We start from the raw sequence: 13,759 nt of genomic DNA on the forward strand, positions 1-13,759 counted from the left end.
CAGTTGACTTGATAGAATGTTTGATTTTACTGACAACATTATCAGCTAAAGTTTCCAACCCAGACTATGAAAATATGAACGTTCGAACTGAGGCATCACTGTGATACAATTTTTAAAAATACTGTTTGTTGAGTTGTCAGGATTTAATAGTCTGCCAATGGCCATTTCAACTTTTAGAATCCAGTATATCCATGTCAGACTCAATTCAAATAATCACATGTCATCTTAAACACTACAATTGTAATCCTTATCTTTTTTTGTAGTAGAGCTCTTTCAGACACTGGGATTCATCTACACTGGAGATATGTGCAAGAACTTAAAAAGAGAGAAAAGGTTCCTGGATTACTTCATAATTGTGAGGCCTTGTTTGACTTCTAAAAGAACAGTTTACAAAAGCTCCTCAAAGTGAAAACCCAAAGGTAGCGTAACCCCACACAGCAGAGGTGACAGTCAGTCACAAGGGGAGGTCACAGAGGTGACAAGAGATAATGGAATTTTGAAAACCCTGCATAGAAGCTGCATGACTCAACACACTGAGCGGGGAATGAGCTCAGTGCTCTGAACAATTTAATGTCCCAGAGTAATGAAATGATAAGTCGGTTTCACACAATAGACCTGTCAATAATAATCATAATCATTATAATGTCCCTTCAGAAGAACCCTAGAAAATTTTATTTGGTAGGTTTCAAATATTTCAATGTTCAGGTGCTAAGTGGTAATTAAATCTAGTGCATTATTGTGGCATATGGTGTAATCAAATGATATGTTATTCAGAAAGGGCAACTTCAGCATTCATTCTACATGGCTTAAAGAGCACAATCAAGTTGATGCTGTCATCGCTGAAGAACATTAAGACTTGCCGAAGAGGAAAGGCAGTTTGGTCCAATAAGTATGTGCCTCTTAGTTTTATTTCAATCCCTGTTCACTTGATTTTTGCTCTAGCCTGTAATACCTGAGTCAGTAGAAATGCTAATGTTTCTCATCAACTCATTGACGTTGTTGAGCCTTACTTTGTAAAAGTGTGTTTTTCTTTGTGTGTGCGTGCATGTGTGTAATTTTTAAAAATTATTATTTTGCATAAAAATCATTTAAACACATCTAGGAATAAAATTAAAACAAATTTCTGGGTGGATGAGTTCCCACTGCTGCTATTAATTAAAGCGGAGGGTCATAAAGAGTATACAGAATATTTAAGAATCAGGAAAGAAGGGTAAATAGCCAGGAAAGAGAGAACTCAGCATGCACAGTGTTCCATGTTATATATACACATTCTGGAAGAAGACTGTAGCACTTTTTTCAGTTTGGAGAGTTTCTTTTGCAGTCCTCTCCCATGGATATAGCTGGATTCAGGACAGTCCTGGCTATGTTTAATGAGCATTGATATAGATTAGCTCTCAAGGCTGAGGTAGTCTGAGTAATTGAACCATGCAACATAAAATGTATTTTGTTATCATCATAGATAATCATCATAGATAGCTTTAGGCCTGGTCTACACTAGGACTTTAATTCGAATTTAGCAGCGTTAATTCGAACTAACCGCTCAACCGTCCACACCAGGAAGCCATTTAATTCGAACTAGAGGGCTCTTTAGTTTGAATTTGGTACTCCACCCGGGCAGGTGGAGTAACGCTAAATTCGACATGGCTAGCTCGAATTAGGCTAGGTGTGGATGCAAATCGAACTTAGTAGCTCCGGGAGCTATCCCACAGTGCACCACTCTGTTGACGCTCTGGACAGCAGTCCGAGCTTGGATTCTCTGACCAGCCACACAGGAAATGACCCGGGAAAATTTGAATTCATTTTCCTGTCTGGGCACTTTGAATCTGACGTCCTGGCTGGACATCGGGGCGAGCTCCGCAGCACTTGCAACGATGCAGAGCTCTCCAGCAGAGGAGATCATGTAATCTCTGAATAGAAAGAGGGACCCAGCATAGACTGACCGGGAAGTCTTCGATCTGATCGGTGTGTGGGGCGAGGAGTCTGTGCTTTCGGAGCTGCGCTCCAAAACAGGGAATGCGAAGACCTACGAGAAGGTCTCCAAAGCCATGAGAGACAGAGGATACAGGCGGGATGCAACGCAGCGCCGCGTGAAAATCAAGGACCCCAGACAAGGCTACCAAAAAATCAAAGCGGCAAACGGACACTACGGAGCCTGCCACCACTGCCCCACCAGTGACTGTGGACTCTGACGATGGGACAGTGTCGACGGCCAGTTCCTCGGTGATGTTCGCGGATGGGGAAGATGAGGAAGGGTTTGTGGAGGACGAGGCAGGCGAGAGCGCTTACAACGCTGGTTTCCCCGACAGCCAGGATCTATTCATCACCGTCACGGAGATCCCCCAACAACCCTCCCCGGCCATTAACCCGGACCGTGAATCAGGGGAAGGAGCAGTCGGTAAGTGCTTTAACCATGTTAACTTTTATTCTTAATATAACAGGAATCTTAACTGTGTGAAAAGGAGGTCTCTCTAGATATGGGGATAGAACAGAAATCATCCTTGGAGATCTCCACGAAGCTCTCCTTGCGTTAATCGAAAAGCATCAGCAGGAGGTTCCTGGGGAGAGCTGCCTTATTGGGTGCTCCGTGGTAGCACAGTTTTCCGCGCGAGGCTTTCATGAGGAACTCAGGGAGCACTGCCTCCCCGAGCACGGCTGCATCGGGCCCTGGTTCGTGCTAGCTTTCACGCAGCATGCGCTCTCTATCTCCTTCAGTGACCCTCCTCAGGGTGATCTCGCTCGGAGACTCCTGCATCTAATTAGGGTAATTACTGTAATTTTACGCCTGGTCCAAAGTATTTTTAAGAAATCTACGGACAGACGGCATAGCACAGAATCAGCACGCAGCTGCGTGACGAGCGTAACGGAAAGCCAAAGAATATAATGGACGCTCATGGAGGGAGGGGGGAATGAGGACGCAAGGTATCCCACAGTTCCTGCTGTCTCCGAAAAGTATTTGCATTCTTGGATGAGCTCCAAATGCTTCTAGGGTCAAACACAGTGTCTGCGGTGGGTCAGGGCATAGTTCGGCAATTTGCGCACACACCCCACCCACCACCAGAAGTGAAAACAATCCTCTGTTGACTCTTTTACATGTCACCCTATCTTTACTGAATGCTGCAGATAGACGCGATGGTGCAGCACTCAACACCAACATCCTTGCTCCCCCCACGCTATGGATGGCTGATGGTACAATAAGATGGAAATCCATCCTCATCATCAGCCTATTGGCACATGGGGCAGTGCAAAAGGGCTGGTAACCATGCCGACTAGTATCAGTAAGGTCAATCAAGGGCGCCTGTCCCTAATTTTTGATGGCTGATGGTACAATATGGCTAACCGTCCTCATCATTGCAACAGGGGGCTGAGCTCCATCAGCCCCCACCCTTCATTGTAAATAAAAGATTCAGTTGCCCCTGGACTAGCAGAGGGATGATGGGCTCCTTCATCCACACTCCTTAATGTCCTGCCTGGACTATCATTGCAGCTGGAGGCTTCCTTCCACTCATTTCTCACAAACAAGTCACTGTGTCTTATTCCTGCATTCTTTATTACTTCATCACACAAGTGGGGGGAAAATGGTATGGTAGCCCAGGAAGGCTGGGGTAAGAACGGAATGAACAGGTGGTGTTGTTGCAGGAGCACCCCCTGTGAATAGCATACAGCTCATAATTTATGCAGGATCAGACACAGAGCAGCTGTGCTCTCTGGTTCTATGATACAGTGGTTCTCTAGTACACTTGCCCATAATCTAGGCAGGACTGATTCTATTTTTAGATACCAAAAAGGAGGGATTGACTCAGGGAGTCATTCCCAATTTTTGCTTTTGCGCCCCTGGCTGCTCGGCCAGGGGCACTTATGACAGCACCAAATGGGGCAGTGCAAAAGGATAGGTAACCATGCCCATCTTATTACCATCTTATTACCAATTTATGGTATGGTTGATGGTACAATATGGCTGGTAACCATCTCTGCTGTCATGCAAAAGCAAAAGCATGCTGCTGTGTAGCGCTGCTGGCCCGCCTCTGTCAGCGGCATCTAGTACACATACGGTGACATACACAAAAGGCAAAACAGTGTCCATGGTTGCCACGCTATGGCGTATGCCAGGGCAATTCTGGGAAAACGGGCTTGAAATGATTGTCTGCCGTTGTTTTCCCGGAGGAAGGAATGACTGGCGACATTTACCCAGAATCCACCGCGAAAATGATTTGTGCCCCAGCAGGCACAGGGGTCTCAACCCAGAATTCACAGAGACAGCCTAGACTCAGTTAATTGTTCGCAAAAATGTATCTTTGCAAGGAATTCACTCCCTGTTTCCCATCTCACAGCTTCCACTGTCTCCAGACCTGCCACAGCATCCCCCTCGCAGAGGCTGGCAAAGATTAGGCGGCGAAAGAAAAAGACAAGGGACAAGATGTTCGAGGAACGTATGGGCTGCTACCTAGCAGAGGCGGACCAGCAGAGCCAGTGGAGGGAGACCGTCTCTCTGTGCCAGCGCTCACACAGCGAACGGGAGGAGAGGTGGCGTGAGGAAGACAAGCAGGCGACTGAAACAATGCTTGGATTAGTGAGGGAGCAAACGGACACGCTCAGGCGCCTTGTGGATGTTCTGCAGGACCGCAGGAGGACAGAGACACCCTGCAGTGTATCTGCAACCGCACTCCCCCTCCACAAAGTCCCATCCCCCCCTCACCGAAAATAATCAGGAGGAGGGGCGGCCAGGGACGTGAATACTGTCAATGCACCACAGCACAGTGCTCAAGTACCCAAAAGCTCTCATACCCTATATTTGCGGAAGTCCTTCACTTCCAGACTCACAGTAGTCCCAATCCCAGTCCCATCCCCTAACTGTCTACTTAAGTAATAAAAATGCTTTGCTGTTAATTACTGTTTCCGTTATGTTTTTTCAAAGAAGACTGTGTTCGAATGGGGGGCGTGGGGAAGGGGGTGGTTAATTGCATAGGACAGTCACCTTTCCCAGGGTACAGACACGGGGGCAGGATCAGCAGCGGGTCACACACACGGTGCAGTCAGTAGGCAACCTGGTCGGTTTTTGGAGGTGGTTTCCAGGATCTGTGTGGGTGGGGGAGATGTGACTTTGCAGCGGGGGAGGGCGGTTACAGATCTTATACAGCGGTCCTTGTCCTGGACCGCTGAGTCACGCAGCTGAGGAATCTGTATCCGTCCTCCTCCACCACAAGGTCACATATCCGTCTGCACACAGAATTCCATAAAGAGGGATGGCAGGCTCCGTTGAAAGAAGCCTTCCGGCACTGCGGACCGCTCTAGGAGCAGGAGCCTGTCATTCCTTGAGTTTAGAGGCGGTCTTTACATCACCGCACACCCTACCCAGCACAGCCTGCGTCCCAGTTTCAACCCTTTCATGAAAAGTCATGAATAAAGAAACCTTTGCTAAGTAATAATGGGACATGTATTTTATTTTTACACGTGTGCTGGAAGTGGGGGTAACGGGGTGAACGGGGTATGTAACCGAAGAGGAGAGTCAACAGTCAGTGGGTAAAGAAACAGGGGCAGGTTCAGCTTCTCTGTAAAGAAACTGAACAGTCACAGGTCACGCTGCTCGCTGCTCGCTGGTATTTGAAGAGTTCCTTGTCGCTGTCCCAGGCGCCTGTATAGGGCTTCATGAGCAAGTGCATTAGTGGGCAGGCTGGGTCCCCGAGGATGACTATAGGGATCTGCTCATCCACAACAGTTATTTCGTGGTCCGGGAAGAAACTACCTTCCTGCAGGCGTCTGAGCAGCCCACAGTTCCTGAAAACACACGCATCATGAACCTTGCCCGGCCACCCGACGTTGATGTTTGTAAAACGTCCTCCAGTGCTTGCAGCACCATTGAAAAGTAGCCCAATTTCTCAGCGGCTGACTGTGGAAGACGTGGACGATAAAGTGCGAGGAGGAGAAAACGGCGATGATCGCAGCGGGCTCCGTGCTTGCAGTGCTGTGGCGTCCGCGCTGTCACTGACCAGAAAAGTGCACGAACAGATTGCCCGCAGGCACTTTCAAGGAGAGAGGGCGTAATTGACGGTTCAATGATGACAGTTACCCAAAACCACCCTCGACACATTTTTTCCCCCAGCAGGCATTGGGGGCTCTACCCAGCATTCCACTGGCAGCGGGGACTGCAGGAACTGTGGGATAGCTTCCCACAGTGCACCGCTTCCAAAGTCGACGCTGGCCCCATGAATGTGGACTCAGAAATTCGAATTAGTGTATTTAGTATGGATACACAAATTCGACTTCATAAGGTCGAATCCACAAATTCGAACTAAGTTGATTCGAAATAGTCTTGTAGTGTAGACAAGGCCTGAGATAATAAATCAGTTCAGATTTTCTAGTGTCAGATACCAGTTTTGCTTTGGCTAATCACATATTTAGAATAAGCTTTTCACAATCAGTGAAAATAGGTTAATAACATCAATTTTACATCCACTAGTACAAGACCTTGTTATATTTGCTGAATACCTAACAGAGAGCTGGAGTAAAAGTTGTTGAGGAATTTGCCATTTCAATTACACAGTTTTGAAATCAGTCTCAGAAATTATATATAACAGGGCAATGAAGTAGAGTTGCATAGGGGAGTAGCATTCTGGACAGTTATATGGTAGTTATATGCCATATTTTCTAAAATGAACTCCATATTTGAGTACCTGCAAAAGTGAACCTATGTTCCAAAATCTGTAGCATTTTTTCCTTCTGCTTTCTATTGTACTTGGTTCCAGTTTTATGTCAGAATACCAGGTGTCACTGTAAAACAAAAAGAAGGTCATTCAGAAGCATATATATTAGCTTATTAAACTAAATTGCCTTTGTCATTGCAAGACCAAGTTTTAAAGAAAATCTTCAATGTTCCACAATGCCACAAAGGGCTTTGCAAATTGCACTACTTCTAGCCTAACTTTTTAGTATAATAGCAAATACCTTTATTACCTGACTTGGGCTATGTCTACACTAGAGAGCTTACAGCGGCGCAGTTGTACCGATGCAGCTACACTGCTGTAAGATCTTTGGTGCAGCTGCTCTGTGCCGAAGGGAGAGAGCTCTCCCATTGACATAATTAATCCACCTGCAATGAGTGGCAGTAGCTATGCCCTGGCAGCATAGCACTGTGCACCCTGGTGCTTACGTCGCTGTAACTTACGTTGCTCAGGGCGGTGGTTTATTTACATCTCTGAGTGACATAAGTTATACCGACATAAGTGGTAGTTGGACATAGCCAGAGTGAATGAATATTCAGCAGAAAATTTCACTATTTTTGTATTCAGAACTTTCAGTTTTATTCCTAGGAACATCCATTCAAGTGAATGCTGTACTAGGATGTGACAGGCATTGAAACAACTCGTGATTAGGTAAATATAATAAGTAGTTTGCCCTTTAGTTTGAGCACCATGTAGTTCCAAATTTATTCTCTAGTTTTAGGACCTTTCTTATGTAAAAGCTTGAATGTAGACGTGCAGTCTGCATTTGTGTCTGCAGTTTAGTTAGTTAGGTGCACAGGAACAAGAAATGCATATATCAGTTTAGGACTGGTCTAGACTAAAATCTTGCCTTGACATAACTATCTCTCTCAGGTATGTGAAAAATCCAAGCCCCTCAGAGATGTAGGCTATGTCTACACTATTGCGGGAAGTTGACCTACCTACGCATCTCCAGCTACGTGAATAATGTGGCTGGAGTCGACGTACCTTAAGTTGAGTTACCGCAGGGTATACACTGTGAGGGATCGACTGGAGAGTGATCTGCAGTCGATTTGGAGGGTATTTACTAGACCTGCTAAATGAACCAGTGAATCGATCTCAGAGTGTCGATTCCTGCCATAGTGTAGACCTGCCCATAGCTATGGTGACCTAATTTACGGTGCAGACAATGATGGAATAATTCTTCTGTTGACCTAGCTACCACCTCTGAGGGAGGTGGATTAACTACAGTGATGGGAGAACCTCTCCCATCGCTGTAGTGAGTGTTTATACTGAAATGCTGCAGCTGTGCTGCTGTAGCATTTTAAGCGTAGACATAGCTTTAGGGCAGGTCTACCCTCAAAATGCTGCAGTGGAGCGGCTGCACCACTGTAGTACGTCAGTGAAGAAGCTGTTATGCTGACAGGAGAGCTTCTCTGGTTGGTGTAGTTAATCCACCTCCACAAGAGGTGGTAGCTATGTTGATGGGAGAAGCTCTAACATTTACATAGCGTTGTCTACACCAGGATTTAGGTTGGTATAACTGTGTTGTTCAGGGGTATGGATTTTTCACACCCTGAGGGATGTAGTTATACCTCAGTACGCACACCCACATCCAGAAACATTAGCAGGAAAGGGGTATGTGAAACTATAGACTTCTAAATTTGTAATAGTTCCACAGTCAACCTGGATTCAAAAAAGCACTAGATAAATTCACTTTATTAGCCAGGATGGGCATGATGTCCCTAGCCTCTGTTTGCCAGAAGCTGGGAATGGGCAATGGAGGATGGATCACTTGATGATTACCTGTTCTGTTCATTCCCTGTGGGGCACCTGTCACTGGCCGCTGTCAGAAGACGGGATACTGGGATAGATAGAACTTTGGTCTGACCTCATATGGCAGTTATGTTCTTAAGATAGGTCGATGCATCTTTCAAAATTTGGCCTTATATATTTATCTTTTGTGTAACCTTATACAATGAACTACATATTTGCTCTTATTATATAAGTTAGAGATGGAAAATACCTATTAAGTTATCCCGACTATTTCCTTATCAGTACAAATTGAAATTCCTAATTTCCTAAGGCTTAGTTCATGACCCCTGGTTTTCATTTCTGGTCTGTATCACATAGACAAACATTACCAGATTAAACTATATTTTTTCTAACCCCTCTATGGCTTTTTCTCCTACAGTATTAAGCAGTGGAGACATAGGATCAGTGGAATCTTTCTATAATGTTGTCTCCTCCCTGTCACCATGCCTCAGTGGGTCACAGCCGAGCACAGAAAATACAGGACAGACCACTGAGAAATAAGGCAGATTTACCCCAAACTGGTGGTTATTCTATCATTAGATTATATCAAGCCAGTAACAAAAGTAAACTTTTGTCTCACCACACTGATTAAGAAGAAGTCAGAAATGCAGTCTCCTTAGGCTTTCCAGCCCTTGGCTCACCACCCAGACATTAGACTTTATGGTGAGTGGTTACCAAAAACCAGTTTCATCGAACATAGGGTCCTTTTAGTCCCAAGGAATCAGCCACTTAGCCAGGTCAATATATAACTCAGATGTTACCCAATAATCATGCTGATGCCAATTCTTTAGTAACTAAAACTACAGATTTAATAATAAAAGAAAAGAAGAGCATTATAAATGGTTAATAGATCATATATATATATATATATTTATTTATAAATATATAAAGATATATATATATATATATATATATATATATATATATATATATATATATATATATACACAAATGATTTTTCAGTGTTCATAGATCATGATCATAGCAGTGATGGAATAAACTGCTAGTTTGTAAAGTCTCTCCCTGGAATTACCCAAATGGGTTGGGGGTCATCAGTCCATGTTTAGAGCTTCCTTGTTAGAAATCCAGTCCAGAGAAATGAAGCAGGAAATAAAGACAAAATGGGGATGTCTCAGATGCCTTTTTATATCCTTTGCCATGTGCATGAAATGTTACTCTCTCTCAAACAAAGCTCACAGCCTCTGTTTGTGGAAAGTTACTGGCCCAAGATGGTGTCCAGGGTCACATAAGCATATCACATGTCCTTATATGCTTTGATGATTCACAGGGGGTTAGCCATTGCCCATATTCTTTCTGAGGTATCCACAGAAAAGGTTTATTGGGTGGAATGAGTTTCTTTGATGGCCCATTGTTAGAATGAAGTGCCTTTAATGGGCCATCAATATATAGCTGTCTAGCCATGATGTAAATCTTATCTGGTGGGTGTTACCCAGGAATAGAACACGCGTATAAGATATAAATCAATAGCCAATATTCATAACCTTAGATACAAAGATGATACATGGATTTTAGCAGAATAATCATATTTGATAGATTATACCTTTTCTATTGACACCTTCATGATATACTTTGTACAAGATTTGTTGCAATTGTATAACAGTGGTAGCAACAATGATGCACTGCCTTATCAGTATTATGTCGTATATCCTTCAATCTCAGATTTTTCCATCATTTCAGTTCCAGTTTGTCTGAAAATTCAAATCCTTTGGACAGGCATGAATTGAATGAGCATATCTCTACTTCAAGATCCCGCTTGCTCAACCAAATGAAAATGCAGTCTCTCTCTCTTTGGTTTCCATGTAAGAATTTAGAATGGATTTTCAAAACTCTCAGATTACTTTTCTCATATTGTACATTCCAACATGCCTGGTCATAACAGGCTCATTGTCAGGTCTCTTGTTTAACTCAGTCTGCTTAGTGCTGTGGAATCTTGTTCTTAAAAAGTTTTTCTATCCTTTCACACAACAATCTCACCATTGGTGAAATTCACTCCTGTGCCTAGAGCCAGCTCAAGGTCCATAAATTACTTGAGCAATATTTTGATGGCTTAAATTCAATTTAGGTGCCTGTGTTGACCTTCTGCAGGGGGTGGATTTCACCTATTAAGAGGGAAATTCCTTGTGGCTGGAAAGCTCACACATTGCTATGCATTCAGACAATTCAGACTTCCAATCCCCTCCACTATAAATGCAGCTCACAATGAATGAGTCCCCTGGTAATACGTTGTTTAAGATTAGGTTGCACAGGAGAGGAGCAGTGGTTTGTTACAGAATTTCAGGAAAATCTGGAGGACCAGTTTATGCAATTGTTTCAGGATGTGCCTTAAATGTTGAGGTTTACAAATTTTAAAAAGTCATCAGTTTTGACAATATCTGAGAACTAATTAAATGTGGGAAGGGGTCTCAGGAAAGTGAATACATGGCAGTCCAAAAATGAAAAGGCTATTTGAAGTGAAAGGGGTTACAATTTTGGTAGTAACTATTTATTTATGTAATGGTAACACTGTATATTAGAGACAGTTTAAAAGGAATTGATGAAAAATTGCCTCTTTGGGATAAATGGAAAGGTTTTGTTTCTTTTACATTTTTGTTTAAAACAAACAAGGAAACAAACAAACAAACAATTTTTGGATTCTAAAAACCAAATTCTGTTTTTTGAAAAACAGCCATTTTAATGGTAAAACTGAGACATATTTACAACATTCTGACCAGCTCTATTATATCCCCATGATTTCTGTGACATTTAATTAGTTGCCCCCTGCTGCTTGCGTGCTGATAAAATTGTGGCTCTCAAATGAAAGGCTGAATGCGTCAGATCTTTGTGCAGGAGATAGGGATAAGTCTTCCCCACCTCCTCTTTTTCAGGTTCTTGCATGGCCCAGGTGCAACAGTAGTGATTTTTTCCTCTGAGTACTCATGGAAGTGCCTCTCACTCCAAGGGCACAGGATGTATGAAGGTAGAAAGGAGCAGTTTAGGTGAACCAGGAAGGAACTGCGCTTCTTTGAAGTATAATCCTAGTTTAACCTCCCCATTAGCAATGCAGGTTCACAGCTACCTAGGCCAGGCCAGTGCCTCACAGGCACAGTTTGGCCTTGATGGTAGCTGCTAAACAAGGGTGGGCTTCATTGAAAACTTCATGGCAATGGTGCATATGCTAAACAATGGCAGCTGTTAACTGAGCACAGTTTCCTGACAAAAATGTATATAATACAGGCTGGGGAATAAACTGAAGGAATTTGTAGAGACATGGAGACCATTTCTGAATTATATAAGAGGAGGACAGAAATCATTAAAAACAAGAGACACAACAAACACATTGCATTAAAGTCACGTGAGAATTGAACAGTGATCCCAGTAAAATATATCTATTTATTGTTTCTTTTTGTCTTTTGTGAAAAAAGTGAGGCGAGAACAACTTTCCCCTCTATCCTCCGATTTTGCCATGTGTGAAACATATTTTTGTTCAGCTCCAATTTATTTTACTCCATCACTCCCTCATTCATTTCCTTGTGTTGTACAATCCCATCCTCTGAATCACCATCAGTGATATCTAATATTTGACACATTAGACCCTGCTACTTCAGCCTTCCTTTTGCCATACTTCCTTCCTCTCTTAATACCTGTCCACACAATTACCCAGTCATTACCTTTCATGTTATCCTGATTCTTCTGCGCTTTATCTCCACTGTACTCATATTTTCAAACTGTGCAGCTGGCTCTTCTCTTCTGTCACCTCTTTGGAGTCTAAAACCAGCCATGTGTCATCAAAGAAATACCTCTTATTCATTGATTTTTTTTCCTGAGTACATCAGCCTGTCTCTTTAGTTCTGCTACCAAATCTTTCAGTAACATCAATGACAACATTTGTCAGTGCTCAGTGTTCCTTCACCGCTTCAGCCCTTAAGAGGCTAAAACCTTTCCCACTCAAATTGCATTGTACCTACCTGAAAACCTGTCGCTGCTTCTGAAATAGTGTAATGAGCTAAAGCTAATGAATAATGATGAGTTACCGTGACTATTATTAAAAATCAACATTTGCCTAGAAATAGCACATGGTGGTATCTCAGGAACACACAACTGCTTCTCTAAGGGTATGACTACACTATGAAATTAGGTCGATTTTATAGAAGTCGATTTTTAGAAATCGATTTTATACAGCCAATTGTCTATGTTCCCACTAAGCACATTAAGTCAGCAGAGTGCATCCTCATTACCGTGTCTAGCTTTGACACACAGAGTGTTGCACTGTGGGTAGCTATCCCACAGTTCCCGTAGTCTCTGCTGCCCATTGGAATTCTTGGTTAAGCTTCCAATGCCTGATGGGGAAAAACATTGTCGCAGGTGGTTTGGGGTAAATGTCGTCAGTCTCCCCTCCCCCCTTCCCTCCCTCTGTGAAAGCAACTGCAGACAATCATTTCACGCTTTTCTTGGGTTACCCGTGCAGACGCCATAGCATGTGTCACGGAGTGTGGGGGAGTCAGGGCCCTGCACCCCCGGGCTCCCTGCGATTCACCAGGACTCTCAGCCAGCCAGTAAAGCAGAAGGTTTATTTAGACGACAGGAACACAGTCCAATACAGGTCTTGCAGGCACAGATAACAGGATCCCCCCTGTTAGGTCCATCTTGGGACCCCAGGAGCCCCACAGCCCCCACTGGGGATCAGAGCCCTGTCTCTGCTTTCCTTCTTTTCCCAGCCAGCTCCAGTCTGCCCAGCCTCCTCCAGCCCCTCCTCTCTGCTCAGCTTCTTTCCCGGGCCAGGAGGTCACCTGACCCCTTTGTCTCCAACACCTTCTCCTGGCACCTTTGCAGGAGGGGCCCAGGCCATCAGTTGCTAGGAGACAGAGTGTCAGGCATTCGGATGTGCTGGCCTTTTGCTTCGCTAGATACTTAAGAACTGCACCCAGCACCCCAGTAAGAACAGTCCCACTTCGTCACAGCATGGCAAGCATGAAGCCTGTTCAGCTCACCACTGCTGTTGCCAGCACTGTAAACACCTCGCGCGTTATACTGCAGTACGTACAGAACCGGGCTAAGAGATGCCAGCACTAGGAGGATTTTGATGAGAACTTGGACACAGACATTCCTGAAAGCATGGGATGTGGCAATTGGGACATCATGGCAGCAGTGGGGCTGGTTGATACAGTGGAACGCTGATTCTGGGCCCGGCAAACAAGCACAGACTGGTGGGACCACATAGTGTTGCAGGTATGGGATGATTCCCAGTGGCT

Source organism: Mauremys mutica, chromosome 1 (assembly GCF_020497125.1).
Source record: "Mauremys mutica isolate MM-2020 ecotype Southern chromosome 1, ASM2049712v1, whole genome shotgun sequence".
Classification (NCBI taxonomy): domain Eukaryota; kingdom Metazoa; phylum Chordata; order Testudines; family Geoemydidae; genus Mauremys; species Mauremys mutica.